Raw genomic sequence first — 15966 nt, forward strand, 5'->3', positions numbered from 1 at the left:
ATCATCCGGCATTCGATGCAAACACCAGCTGAGCAAGGGCCGCCACTTCAGAGATGAAGGCTACATTCGGAACATAATGTTCAATGAAATATCCCCAATCAGTGAGGCTGGCGTTTTCCGCTGTATATGCCCTCCATCCATGAAAGGTGGATACTACATCGTGCACGCCGTAGTACAGAAAACGACTGGGGACAATAGTTTCCTCAAGCAATCGTTTGTGCTCAAGCGCTGTAGAATAGCTACACGAGCTATAAAAGCACAAGCGTACTCGCAAAAAAGCAGCTCTGTTAGCATTTCACTGTATTTTCCCACAGCACACCGCTGCATAGGTTAAACAAGCATGCGCGTCCATAAAGACGAGCGTGAGAAGCGCACATTGATCCATTCCGGTGATACCTCGCAGAGCTTTTCATCATGGATATGATTGGAACACACGAACAACGCACCTTCTTCTGCCTCTTAATACATGGCCCATACCCACACGGGGGGATTGGCCGGGGTGTAGTGGCATAAACAAGGAAATTTCCATAGGAGATTATGGCAAAATTTTAGCACCATGCGTGCATGCTCTGGTAGCTTCTTTTTCGTTGCTCGCTCCATCGCGCGTTGAAAGCGGCTCACAGCACTTGCCCATTTGGCCTTCTTGCTTGAGAAAGCAAAAAACGTAACGAAGTCTGGGTGCCGCGGTGACATTCGAGGCCTTCCTGCCCATGAATAAAACACTTCGTGATAGGCTGCACATGCATTTAAACACAGTACCTCGTCCGTATCTGTCACAAAGTGATTCCCGCACAGTCTTGACGTGCTTGACAGTGCCTAAGGGCGGCCACAATCGTAGAGCCGGCAAATTGCTTTTATCCACGCTTCGCGTCGAAGGCTGTCCCGGGAAGCGCTCGGAAAGCGAAAAAATTTGAGTTTGCTTCCCTTTACATATTGGGCATTGCAGCCGCATGCAACATATTTCGTAGGTATAGCCAAATGCGTCGCGCTGAACGCCCGACGGCGGCAGCAACGCACCCCGCGTAGGAAGCCGGTTTATTTACATTTCCACAGCCGGTCTCGAGTGGAGCGCGCGACCCTTCCAATATGTTTCGCGACACCGCCGCCAGGAGATGGACGCATGCGCAGTCGCGTCGTGAAAAAGGCGGATTCTCCTTGCTCGTCGTCAACGCCTGGTCGCGGCTTTGGTTGCGTTAGACGTCGCCAAAGCTTACGACAGTGTAGAACACTCCATCCTGATACATAGGCTACAGTCTCTTCAATTTCCAGATTATATAGTTGCATGGATATCTGCATTTCTTCATAACAGGGAATTCTTTTGCGTCCATAATGGTGTTCATTCAGAGAGGTATAGACAAACGCGAGGTGTACCGCAAGGAGCTGTTCTTTCTCCTGTGCTCTTTAATATTCTGTTGAGCTCAATTCCTCTCTACCCCCATGTACGCACTTACGTCTATGCGGACGACATTGCGTTATTTGTTGCTGCGCCGGATTTACATTCTCTGTATGGTCTGTTGCAGTCATATTTGAATACACTTGAGCACTGGTTGAGCGCATTACACCTGAAGTTAAATGTTGGCAAGTGCGCCACTCTTGTTTTCCATCTATTCACTCCTGTAGTGGTCTCTCTCACTTGCCAGTTAAAAATAATACCGCAGGTTCAATCCCTAAAATACCTAGGGGTTATTTATGACAACAAACTCACCTGGCGACCTCACATTGACCATGTCGCGGCGAAAGGGGCTCATGCCGTGGGCATGTTACGGAGATTATGTCATCACCGGTACGGCATGCGCAGAGATGCGCTATTATTGATCTACATAAAGTATGTCAGGCCAATTTTAGAATTTGGATCAGTGTTGTTTTCAGGCTCGGCTACATATAAACTTCGCCCTCTCGTCCTTTTAGAGAGGGAAGCACTTCGCATGTGCCTCGGCCTTCCAAAATTTGTGGCTATCAATGTGCTGTACCTTGAAGCCCGCATTCCGTCTCTCTTATCACGACCTCGATTTTTAACTGTGCAAACTTACCTCAGGATCTATGATTCCCATTTCCACCGTTCCCAAAGCATTTTCTGTTCTCAGCCGACCTCCTTTTTTGGTGTCCCCTGGTCTCGTTTTAATTCCCCTCAGTTAGTGTTTGTGCAAAGATTGCTTCAGCCTTTAGATGTAAACATTTATGATATCCTTCCTGCGCTTCGCAATGGACCCGCTATCCACATTGTTTTCGACGACATATTCCCAAAAAATGCAAAACTTTTGCCACCGAGTATTCTAAATGGTCTTCTAGAAGATCATCTGAGGACCCTACCTACAGATATAGGAATAGCCACTGATACATCGCAATGCAATGAAAAAGCAGGTGTGGGAATCTTTTGCTCGCATTTAGACTGGTCCTCTTCTCTGCGCCTTCCAGATTTCACCCCTATTTTTCAAGCAGAGTTTCTAGCAGTTGTACTTGCTCTACGTAAGCTAGACCCCTCTATTACAGCAGTTGCAGTAATTACTGATTCTTTATCTTTGTGTTCGTCCCTCGCTGCACATGTTGACGGTACCATTTTAACAACTTTCTTATCCCTACTTCCTCCGCATTTGAGCCTTGTTCATTTAGTGTGGGTTCCCGGTCACAGCAGTGTGACAGTAAATGAGACTGCTGATAATCTCGCAAAGGCTTCCCTCAGCGGCCCCGTGTTGCCAATCATCCCGGCTACAGCCTATATTACAGCATCTAGATTTCGGCGACGTGCGTTTTTAAGCACGCAAGACACATCACTTTTAACATCGGCGGATTATGAGCACCTTAAATATTATTGGAACAGGAAAATTTGTTGCTCTCGGCAGCTTGAAGTATCACTGACGAGGCTGCGCTGCCGCATCCCCCCTCTAAATTTCTATTTACACCAGTCGGGTTTGGCGCTCTCTCCCCTTTGTGCATTTTGCCGTGAGCCTGAATCTATTGAACATTTTTGGCTGTATTGTCGCCGATTCAACTCTCTGAGAAAAAGGTTGCTGGATGAGCCCTTGCAGCATCTTGGCCTTAGTTTGAGCAGCCCGCTCTTGCTATCATTTGGCGCCGCCACATTTGGGTTCAGCCACAGATCTGTTTGTACCGCTGTTCTAAATTTCCTGATAGAATCTCACCGACTGCCTTGCTAAGTGTTCTAACCTTTTCTTTTCTATCAATTATTACATTTTGACTAAATTATTATTATTTAATCCCTCACTTTATTTTTATTCTTAAAATTTTAAAACCAAAACACTCATCCCTTTTCTGTTCATGACGAAAAATTCACCGGTGTTGCGCTCCCACGTGCTTTTCCTTTTTGTTAACTGCGTTCAGGTGAATAGCCACCCGATTCTTGGCCGATCCCTCAGTGTGGGTATGTGCCATCTTTTGATAGGCTAACAACAAGAACAAATAGTTCCCCGGCAGGAAAGCGGCCATCCTGGCCGCGGATTAAATAGAAGAGGGGCGACGGGTGGAGAGTTTCATCCGCGATACATGAACCACTTCTTGAGAGTGGCGACGGCGGTCGATGACGGGGTGCGAGAGAGCAACGGCATAGTTGACCGGAGATGTTTATTGGACGACAAGATGAGGTCCGATAAAGCGCTGGAGAAACTTTGCGCACAGTCCAGGCGTGCGGACGGGTGTCCAGAGGAGGACCTCATCTCCGGGTCGGAAGGAGACCGTACGGTGGTGCAGGTCATAGCGATGTTTGCGGTCTTGCTGAGTGGCTTCGGTGTTGACGAGGGCGAGGTGGCGACAATAGGCCATCCGAGAAGTGAACTCTTCGCCCAGAGACGCAGACGGAGATGCGGGAGCAGAAAAGAATGCGGTATCGAATAATGAGGATGGAACACGGCCATAAACCAAGAATAAAGGGCTGTGGCCAGTGGTGCGTTGAACTGCGGAATTTTAGGCAAAGGTGACAAAGGGCAAAAAGTTGTCGCAGTTCTTATGGTCAGGCGGAATGTACATAGATATCATGTCAGATCGGGTACGGTGAAATCGCTTGATGAGACCGTTGGTTTGAGGATGGTAGCTAGAACATGTCTTGTGGACAGTGTTGGTGGCGCGGAGGACCTCTTCGAGCACATGGGACAAAAATGTCTTCCCACGGTCGCTGATCAGGACACGAGGAGCACCATGGCGCAACACTATCGCATGCAAGAAAAAGTCGGCGACTTCCGAAGCGGCACCGGAGTGAAGCGGGGCTGTTTCAGCATACCGCGTGAGGTGGTCAATGGCGGTGACAACCCAACGGTGGCCAGCTGGCGTAAAGGGAAAGGGACCAAACAAGTCGATGGCGACGGTGACGAAAGGCACGGATGGGCAAGGAAGTGGCTCTAGGAGGCCGGCAGGAACGGATGTTGACCGCTTGCGACGCTGGCAAGACACACAGGAGGATATGTATTTGGCGACGCTAGTAAAGAGCCCAGGACAGAAGTATCGGCTCTTGATGCGGTCATACGTCTTCAGGTGACCCAAATGACCGGCAGAGTCGTCGTCGTGGTAAGCCTGGAAAACTTGAAGACGAAGGAAGCGAGGCACAACGGGAACCCACCGGTGACCCGTAGGGTGGTAGTTGCAGCGGTAGAGTGTGCCGTGCTGAAATCTGAACTGGCGAAGCTGGTGGCGCGAGCGACTGTTGGGTGCCGCTGATTGGCCTCGGAGACAATCGATGTTAGTGCGGCAGTATGAATCAGCCAGCTGATGGGAGGGCAAATCGGCGTGGACGTCGTCTGGTGCAACAACAATGGGTACACAATCCAGAGGGAGGTCCGACGCCTGAGATGAAGGGCACGTTGTTGAGGGGGCCACAGCGTGAGTCCGGGAGTCAGGCAACTGGCATCGAGACAGGGCGTCAGCGTCGAGGTGTTTTCTCCGAGATTTGTAGGTGATATTGAAGGTGTACTCCTGAAGACGTAGCACCCAGCGACCCAAACGGCCGGACAAGGTCTTCAGTGTCGACAGCCAACAGAGCGCGTGATGATCGGTGACAATGGTGAAGCGACGGCCGTACAAGTAGGGGCGAAATTTCTGGATTGCTTAAACAACGGCAAGACACTCTTGCTCTGTTATGGTGTAGTTACGCTCAGCTGTAATAAGAGAACGGCTGGCGTACGCTACAACCTACTCTTGGTTGGCATCATTGCGTTGTAAGAGAACAGCGCCAAGGCCTTGTCCACTGGCGTCGGTATGGAGAACGGGGGGGGGGCTGCCTCATCAAAATGGCGAAGCACAGGCGTTGAAGTGAGCGCCTGCTTGAGGGCTTGGAAGGCCTCTTCGCATTCAGTGGACCACAGATAAAGCGTCTCAGAAGTCAATAGTTTATGGAGGGGGGACGCTATGGATGCAAAATTACGTATGAAACGGCGGAAGTAGGACGCTCAGCCCAGGAAGCTGCGAAGTTCTATCAGGCGCTGGGGGCGAGGAAAACTGAGGACAGCGGCAATTTTTTCAGGATCAGGTCGGATTCCGGCCTTACTAACGATGTGGCCGAGTACTTTGATGCTTTTGGTGGAAAAGTGGCACTTTTTGGTATTTCATTGAAGACCGGCTTCCGCAAGGCACGTGAGAACTGCGTTGAGACGGTGCAAGTGCTGGGAGAAGTCGGACAAAAGATGATAATGTCGTCCAGATAGCAAAGGAAGGTTTTCCATTTCATGCCCCGTAGCACGGTGTCAATCATGCGCTCAAATGTGGCCGGGGCATTGCACAGTCCGAATGGCATCACATTGAATTCGTAAAGACCGTCCGGGGTAACAAATGCGGTCTTCTCCTTGTCTGATTCGTGCATGGGGATTTGCCAATAGTCCGAGCGGAGGTCGAGGCTTGAAAAGTACTCAGCGCCTTGGAGGCAGTCCAACGCGTCGTCGATGCGAGGGAGCGGGTAGACATCTTTATGGGTTATCTTGTTAAGGGCACGGTAATCCACGCAGAAACGAATTGAGCCATCTTTTTTACGGGCGAGAACGACAGGAGATGACCAGGAGCTTGTAGACGGTCGAATGGTGTGGCGCGAAAGCATGTCTGCAACCTGGTCCTCAATGATCTTGCGCTCAGATGCGGAAACGCGGTACGGACGGCGCCGTACAATAGCTGAGCCGTCCGTCTCTATGCGATGGGACGTTACAGAAGTCTGGCCTAAAGCGGACGTGCACACATCAAAGGAGTTATGGTGGGTCACAAGAACTTCTAGTAAGGCTGTCGACTTCTCAGACGTAAGGTCAGCGCTGATGGCGGCTGCGAGCGCAGATGAAGAACACGGAGCGGGAGTATAAGCTGGTAGCACAGCACATGAAATCGGGTCGGTGTCGAGAGGGACAGGTTTACCCTCAAACAGGAAACCAATATTAGCGCCTTTGGGTAATAACATGGACTGGCTGGTAGTGTTCAGCGCCGTGATGACCGCGTAACCACGGACGAAAGATGTGAGGCAAGCGGCAAGAGCGATGCCTTGGGAGGTCCAGCGTGGCGAAGGCATGACTAAGGCATCGCCGTCAAAAGCGAAGTCTAAAGTTGCAAGGATGAGCTGTTCACGGCCAGGGGGCAGGGCGAAGTCGACAGCAGCGACCCCACGTGGTGGCGAACAGTCAGAACAGGGTGCCAAGTCTGGATCTGCTATGTGGATGAGGCGGTCGTTGGAAGAGATGAGGGCAGAAGACGACGACAAAAAGTCCCACCCCAGGATAATCGGATGAACGCAGGATGGGAGGATAACGAATGCAATATGATAGCGCTGGTTAGCGGTGAAAACACGCACAGTGCATTGGCCAGTGGGGTGGATGAGCGTGCCGTTGGCTCCACGAAGAGGCGAACCGGTGTATGGAGTTGTGACTTTGCGCAGACGGGAACACAGGGCAAGGTGAATGACGGAGAAAGCGGCACCCGTGTCTATGAGAGCTTGAGTCTACACCCCTTCAACACACACTGTCAACATATTAGACGGGCGGTCAGGAGGAATTTTAGAGTTCGCACGGCAGGCAGCTTTCCCTCCAAAAACTGCTTCGTTTAGTTTTCCGGGCTAGGAGCGAAGGGCTGCGAGGCGAGACAACTAGGTGATGAGCGGCGAAAAGGTGAAGGGGAGCGGCGGCGAGTAGAACTGGAGGACCGAGTGATATCCTGGGAGTTTGGAGGTGAGGGGGAGCGACAAAAAATTTGGGAGAACGGCGAGGTGGAAGTATCAGGCTGGCGCACAGGTGCACGTTCGAAAGCAGCATAACCGCGTCGTTCATCTTGCTGTCGCCGGCGACAGACGCGTGAGACATGACTGCGGATCCCACAGTAGTAGCAAGTAGGACGGGGAGTACGCCAGGCTGGAACATAAGGCGTTGCTGGAGGACACGGAGCCACGGCAGCCACGTGACCGCAGACAGGCGTTGGAGTAGACGTAGGGACCAGGGCGGGTGGCCTCGAGGCAATGTCGGCATAGGTGGGCGGGCGAGAAGGTGTCTGAGGGGTGGCAGGGGCTACGGCGCAGGTGAAAGCGGCCAGCTCATCTTTGATGACGCTCCGCAAGTCAGGTGTAGCAGGCGGGATATTAAAGGTGGGAGGGCCGAGAGTGGTGGACTGCCCGTAGAGTTCCTCGCGTATCAGGGCACGGATGACGGAACGGAGGTTCGCTTCGACGAGGACGCTGCCATCACTGGGGTCTGGCTGAAGGCGGCATGACTGCAGCTCATCCAAGCGCTGGCATGTGGAGGTAATGGCAGATGCGCTGGAGGGGTTCTGGGCTGTCAACGCGTTGAAAGCAACGGTCCCAATGCCCATAAGAATGTGGCGAACGCGCTCCGACTCAGGCATGCCAGCACTAACGCGGCGGCAAAAAGTAAGAACGTCCTCGATGTAAGAGGTGTAGGACTCCCCAGGCTGCTGAAGCCGCGCGGCAAGCTTCTTCTTGGCTAGCTCAGAGCGGCCTGTCGGCGTGCCAAAAATTTGCCGCAGCTGCTGTGTGAATGTTGGCCAGTCGGCGATGTCATCTTCGTGATTAAGAAACCACGTCTTTGCGACGTCAGTCAAGCAAAATACGACATTCAGCAGCTTGTGAGAGTCATCCCACTGGTTGAACGTACTAACCCTGGTGTAGTTGTCGAGCCAGTCGTCGACGTCGTCGCCACGAACTCCGGCGAAGACCTGAGGGTCGCGTTGACGGCACGTGATGGTCCAGGCTGGGGCAGCCGCAGCAGCCGGGGAAGGCGACAGGGGTTAGCGCGTTCCGTTGCGTTCCTCCATACCTAAGAGCTGCAGACGCAAAAGACGGCCTGATCGGAGCTCCAGGAAGAGCGAAAGGCGGGTCCGAAGCAAGAGGTAGGGGATACGAATAGCACCTCCGCCACTTGTGAGCCACCTCTTGCACAGGCGTCTTTAATTGGGGAACAGCCGGGCACACAGCGCACGCTCCCGGAGCCCAGGAAAGCGACGATGATGATGATGGGGATATATACAGAAGAAAGAGGTTTAAGTTCGCGCAAAGCGCTCACAGTACACAGTTCCACTGGCGCGTTCTTTTGAACAGCATGAGGAATTCGACCTCGCTCCGTCTCAGTTGCCGTACGGTATTTTTTTCTACACCGTTCGGAAGGTTCCGAATGGCGACAACCACTCCGTTAGAGACGGCTGATGAACAATTGCGGACCTCGTTAGCACACCGTCAGTTCTAGCTGGTGTTGCTTCGGTGTTTATGATATCATGTGCACCGTTTTAGCGGTGTTCTCGTCTGGCGATGCGGTGTTTTAAAGCGGACGAACACGGATAAACCTCTCATCTCGTGTCATTCGTGTTTAGTGTGTATGCAATCTGGACGAAATGTTGCGCGGTAAAAGCCTCGGTTGCCCCAGTCGGCTTTTAGACGACCACTAAAGCGGCATGCAAAAGCAATCCGTAAATGTTTAACAACGTACCTCGACTTCGTTGTAGCCGCAAGAAGGAGTCGAAAGAAATTGACTTCGTATTCACTGTTCTTCTGCGTGAAAACGTGCCAACAGGGTTGATGTCGCCACTGAAATCGAAGGCAGTGCCGGCCAGGCCAGCGCCGCTTGAGCCTTGCGCTAAGGTCGCCACCTCGCGGCGTGTTACGAAGATAGAAAATTACACTGCTCCGCTGCGCTACGCGCCGAATGGGACGGCCTGAGCAACGCCGCGCCGCCGGAGCTGATCGCGGATGCCACGCCCTAAATACATCAGCTTCCCTGCGCTCTCGGCAGGTGACGCACCTTTTGGTTTCTGCTCCTATCATTTCTTTTCAGCTGTTGCCCGCATGACCTCAAATAGATTTTTGAAGAGGTACAACCGCATTAGACAAGTAATACACCCAGGTTACCTAGATACAATCGAAATATCTCGCCAGGCCGAAAAGGCAGCGAATTTCGTTCTTGTAAGCGTCAGTTATGTTTGCGGAAGTATTTTCAGACCTAATCATTTATGTGCCGCAGGAAATTCTGCGCTTTGCAAGTCAAGTTTCAGCTATAGGTCCAGGTTTCTCGGCAGAAGCTCGGTGTAAGTAGAACAGGTAAGTGCCGGCAGTGCGCATGGCCACGCTGCATGGCTTCCTCGACACAAATTTTCTACTTACTGCGTCCCATTTGCAGAAGGACTCTGGGATTTTAAACGATATCATAGACAACATTGAAAACTTGAAAGGCGGGAACTAAAAGAGTTAAAATCTTGTAAGGCGCTGCGGAGGATGAAACACGACGAAGGGAGTACCAACGAGGGATGAGTGAAATATTGAACTGTGTGACGCGCGCCGGATACAAAAAGGAGAGGATACGGGACCGGGAGATAGCATTATCGGCATTATTTAGCATTATTAGCATTATTTACACATCAATTCACCAGAATAACATTTAGTTAAGAGCAAGCGCCAATGTGTGCCGTTTCTTTATGCGTACTTGTTACATCGCGTTGTTTATTCCTTTTAAATTAACAATTGCTTAACTGAATCAACGCACTGAAAGCCTAATATGACCGCGTGAATATTAACGGTGTCAGTTTTTTACCAAATCAGAAAGGCGTTTGTGCCAGTGACTCCGAAATAAAGGCGAAACAAAGTGCGTATTATATATCACCAAGAACACATTTTTTTCGTTGGAGATGCTCGCTATGATCAAATTATCGCAACGTTGAAAAAAATGAACATGACAGGCGCACATAAGGAAGTCCGGTATACAGCTTCTCAGTACAGTTATCCAGAAGATATTTCTTTCCAACAAACTACTCAATATGAGTTGGCCTTTCAAAATTTTCCGCAAGTTTAAGACTTCTAGTTACGGTTGTCACAATTACAATTTTACATGTCATTCCTGAAATCACGTACCTTGCCGTAGAATGACTAGGACAGACTGAACAACGAAATTTATTTGCAAGACACGCATGCAGTTCCTGTTTGGCTTGGCCTCATATTTTTGTGTGAAATACGTACAGTCTTTGTCATAAAATACCCAGCTGACCAGGTTTCTTGTCGGCCCTGTAGTATGGCTCGGATTGCGACGTGGGTGGTTTCTATGCCGCGAATATGAGAACATCTGCAATTCCCTGAGCTGCTCTCCAGTGACCTCTGAGTCCAATGACGTGTACGAGGCTAGATTAGCACCACTACGGGACTTGGATGCGCACTGTAACGGCTATGTATTTAGCTACAGGCTGCAGAAGCCAGAATGAAACAACTAGCCTAAACAAAAATGTCACACCAATTTGTATTTTGCTTAATTTACTTCTCGTCCACAGGTTACTTACATTCAAGCTATAAGAAATGATCAACGCGGTATTTAGTGACATTCGTTTTGTCAGCACAAATCATGCACCGAACATAACAGCTTATGAAATTACTGCGGGCGGCGTCTTTCTGAGCAGGCGCCGGAAACTAAGCATGACACAAACCACCGCTCTCTTCGTACCCCAGTCATTCGGATTCCTCCTCGCCTTCTCTTGGCTCTAGCTGCAGCTTTCTTTTTTTCGTTTATTCTCGTGTCCTCTTCGCTATCACCGTACTTTCATCATAAACGTTGCTCCTTGTTCGCACAGCCTGTTACAAAGCCGAAGCCGCTCAACCATAGCAGCGGGTGTTTAAGTCGTCGGATATTCATAACCAACTGCGCATTATCTTGCTGTTCTTGTGATGCTGAGCAATATCTAAAAAATTGCCTCCTTTTTACGCAGTGAGACCACAACGTTCATTTCGGTATGTATTGGATTCCTTCTCGCGTTGATGGACAAATTATGTATGGGCGGTAAAACCGTGACCTTGATTTCTCAGTAAGATCATTCAATGGCTTGTGCGCAGAGCAGATATCCTCTTTTGCAGACAACTCTCCTAGAAAAACCGACAAATAGGCAGAACTGCTCCCCATTTCAAGGCGTTGTACGCTACTTGTAAATATATTAAAAAATTTCATGAAGATGGCGTTCCAAACCTTCGCGCAAGCACAACTTTGTAGTAGGCGGCTGCGAAAGAGCCAGATACTAATGAGCTATATAAGAATTTGTCTTCCACTTAAAAGGCCTAGGAACATTCGTAAAACAACGGCGCCGCTTGAATTCACCAGGACTAAAGGAAGCTTGGAGAGCTGTGGGGACAGCGTGGAATTGAGCACGTATTCTGCTTTTTATTGTGCGTTGTAATCTCGACGGCTGCCTTAATGTAGGCTGTGGAGGTTAAGCGCACAAGTGTAGTTCATGCCAGAAGGCCTAACCAAACCCTAGTTTTTCACTCTTGTTTCACAGCGAACAAGCGAAGAAAGGTGGAACCAGAGCACCTTGAGATTTTCAGGCTTACGTCATGTGCAAAAACATGCTGAATTCGTTACAAAAAAGCACATTATGTTACTCACGTGAATGATAATTCCCATGGGTGCGGACTGTGTCACCTGGACAAAAATATATCCGTTGAAAGGTTACACTTGAATGGTTACGCTAAGATTTCCTTGTATTCCTTTCCACCACTTAAAAGACCATTTTTGATTCAGGATGCCCTCTTGGAAAACGTTGTGGAATGCCCACGGATTAGTGCGCTGGATCAAAAGATGGCCCAGCAGGATGCCTCTCAGGAACCGAAACGCGCGAGTTGCTTCGAAACAGCCAAAAACCCCAGCTAGTCCGGGCAGCTCGTCCTTTTTATTGTATTAACGACAACTCGTGGCGGCAATTCGGAACAGAATAGTGCACGGAATCCTGTAGACAACCCCCCCATTACAGGGCACAAAAGGGCTCTTATGGTTGGTCTGACAACCCCCAATCTTTTTCTTCGCGGTTGTTGCCTTAGCCTTCTCTTCCACCTTACACACACACACACACACACACACACACACACCCACACACACACACACACACACACACACACACACACACACACACACACACACACACACACACACACACACACACACACACACACACACACACACACACACACACACACACACACACACACACACACACACACACACACACACACACACACACACACACACACACACACACACACACACACACACACACACACACACACACACACACACACACACACACACACACACACACACACACACACACACACACACACACACACACACACACACACACACACACACACACACACACACACACACACACACACACACACACACACACACACACACACACACACACACACACACACACACACACACACACACACACACACACACACACACACACACACACACACACACACACACACACACACACACACACACACACACACACACACACACACACACACACACACACACACACACACACACACACACACACACACACACACACACACACACACACACACACACACACACACACACACACACACACACACACACACACACACACACACACACACACACACACACACACACACACACACACACACACACACACACACACACACACACACACACACACACACACACACACACACACACACACACACACACACACACACACACACACACACACACACACACACACACACACACACACACACACACACACACACACACACACACACACGCGCGCGCGCGCACGCGCACGCGCACACACTATAGAATGTTGTGGGTGGTGTCATACTATTGAACGTTTTGTACAGCATAAACTTACTATAGTCGGGTACAACTTAAGAAGGCAGCGGCATTTGCCCCTCAAAGGCGGATGCACACGAGCCTCCGCCAACAGGCGCGCACTTTAGATGACGTCATGAGCCGGACGGCCGGTGACCCCGCCGACGGAGAACATGCCTAACATGGCCGCCCTCGCTTCGAACTGTGGCCGGGCCGCGTCAGCTGTGTGCGTCTCCCTTCGTCAGAGCGACATCGAATTGTTTGTGGGCGTCTGTCATGCCGGAAATATTGCAAGCTTACGATGCACAACTTGTGCCGCGTGCGTTTGTTCTGAGCCGTGAGGCGGAAAAAAGGTTACAGCGAACATCGGTGACTGCGCTTCGTCTGGAAACAGGATCCCCCAGCGGCACACCGCTGCAAACAAATATCGTGCTTGTTTGTTCTATGGTGTTTGTTTTGCTCCTAAGTGAAGTTACGACGAGGAGAATTTGCCAAAGTCCGGTACCAACTGTGAGCGGCGGGTGTGTTTGTGTACTGTGCTCCTGGGTTTCTCGTCGGACGTGGCGAAGTGATGGAGCAAAACCATTCTCAGGATAAACGAGAAAAGCGTGCGCGGATGAAACCAACCTACGAGTTCCTCAACCGAAAAGATTTGCGGAAGCAACCTCCAACGCAAAGATTTGTTGCTGTTAGCTCAGCGCACAAACGATCGATGGTTGGCAGCAGTATGATAAGGTTGCCGAGCATCTATCAGGGCGTCGTTCGAGTGTAGTGTAGCACCGTCGATTGATCACTTTCCACCAGTACTAACAATCAGTGACTAAACGGGCTGCTTGGGCGAAAGTCATTGGATTATTACCAGGCGTGTAGGAGCAGTGTTTGTTTCCTTAATGTCATCCTTAGTACTAATATAAAATTATGACCGATACACTGGCGCCTTTACAAGGGAGCTTGGCATGAATTCGCGTCTCTGTATGGCTTAGAATTCTTCGCTCACTGCACGCGCCAGCTGTAGAATGCCTGCTGTGACACAATCGCACATCAGTTGTGCTGCCAGTGCTCGACTTGCTTTCCCACAACATAGCTTTGCGCTGCTTTTCGATTGTTATGATATGTTGCTACTAAAAATATTCGAAGACAGTGAAGACACAGAGCCAATATGTACATCAAATAAAAGTACGACAAAGTAGGAACAGCTGTTTGTGAACTGACTCCTAATACCTCTACTCGCGTCGGCGTTAAATGTGTGTGCATGCTTTCTTGCGTGATAGTATATATTTGTTATTTTCCCCTTTTTTGCATTTTAGATCTTAGTTTTCGCGCTCGCGTTTGTGAGCATGTGTGTGAATATGTGAGTGCTTGTGTGCGTGTATGTGTTTATTATTCCTATTGGTGTCCTTTTATTTTTGTGTTTGTTCTTCTAAGCATGCTGCATCCACCTCTTCCTTTACAATCTCATTAACTCGTCTCATTCAAAGCACCAAGTCCTGTGAATAGCAGGGCTGGCCTCATCGATGTCATTAAATCCTTACACTCTTGTATACCTTGACTCCTGCGATTTTCAGTGCATACTGCTTACAGAGCCATAAAGCGTACTCTGACTACTGTTATTTCAACATGGGGCCCGTCAAACTCGACGATGGCTGCCTGAATGAGCATTTTGGGCCTCAGTAAGCTAATGATGCTTTATATTTATTCTTTTATTCTCATTACTTGTGTGACCCAGATAACCAAAATAAACAATGCAACCACATGAATATGCTTTGGCGTGCAAGCTGCTAACAGTGGCTGTCAGTTTCGTGTTGACTACTGGTGTCGCAGCTTCATTGGCTATGAGATGACCGCGATTTTCAGTGCATACTGCTTACAGAGCCATAAAGCGTCCTCTGACTACTGTTATTTCAACATAGGGCCCGTCAAACTCGACGATGGCTGCCTGAATGAGCATTTTGGGCCTCAATAAGCTAATGATGCTTTATATTTATTCTTTTATTCTCATTACTTGTGTGACCCAGATAACAAAAATAAACAATGCAATCACATGGATGTGCATTGGCGTGCAAGCTGCTAACAGTGGCTGTCAGTTTCGTGTTGACTACTGCTATCGCAGCTTCATTGGCTATGAGATGACCGCGATTTTCAGTGCATACTGCTTACAAAGCCATAAAGCGTGCTCTGACTACTGTTATTTCAACATGGGGCCCGTCAAACTCGACGATGGCTGCCTGAATGAGCATTTTGGGCCTCAGTAAGCTAATGATGCTTTATATTTATTCTCTTATTCTCATTACTTGTGTGACCCAGATAATCGAAATAAACGATGCAACCACATGAATGTGATTTGGTGTGCAAGCTGCTAACAGTGGCTGTCAGGTTCGTGTTGACTACTGGTATCGCAGCTTCATTGGCTATGAGATGACTGCGATTTTCAGTGCATACTGCTTACAGAGCCATAAAGCGTGCTCTGACTACTGTTATTTCAACATGGGGCCCGTCAAACCCGACGATGGCTGCCTGAATGAGCATTTTGGGCCTCAATAAGATAATGATGCTGTATATTTATTCTCTTATTCTCATTACTTGTGTGAGACAGATAACCAAAATAAACAATGCAACCACATGAATGTGCATTGGCGTGCAAGCTGCTAACAGTGGCTGTCAGTTTCGTGTTGATTACTGGTATCGCAGCTTCATTGACTATGAAATGACCGCGATTTCCAGTGCGGACTGCTAGCAGAGCTATAAAGCGTGCCTTGAATACTGGTATTTCAACGTGGGGCCTGTAAAACTCGACGATGGCTGCCTGAATGACCATTTTGGGCCTCAGTAAGCTAATGATGCTTTATATTTATTCTCTTATTCTCATTACTTG

At 49.4% G+C, this 15966-nt stretch overlaps 1 pseudogene; it reads right to left on the reverse strand.

Moving 5' to 3' along the window:
* The window catches only part of LOC144124035 (uncharacterized), a 67778-nt pseudogene that overhangs the window by 13456 nt on the left and 38356 nt on the right, over positions 1-15966 (reverse strand).

The sequence above is a fragment of the Amblyomma americanum genome, chromosome 1, assembly GCF_052857255.1.
Source record: "Amblyomma americanum isolate KBUSLIRL-KWMA chromosome 1, ASM5285725v1, whole genome shotgun sequence".
NCBI classification, from domain to species: domain Eukaryota; kingdom Metazoa; phylum Arthropoda; class Arachnida; order Ixodida; family Ixodidae; genus Amblyomma; species Amblyomma americanum.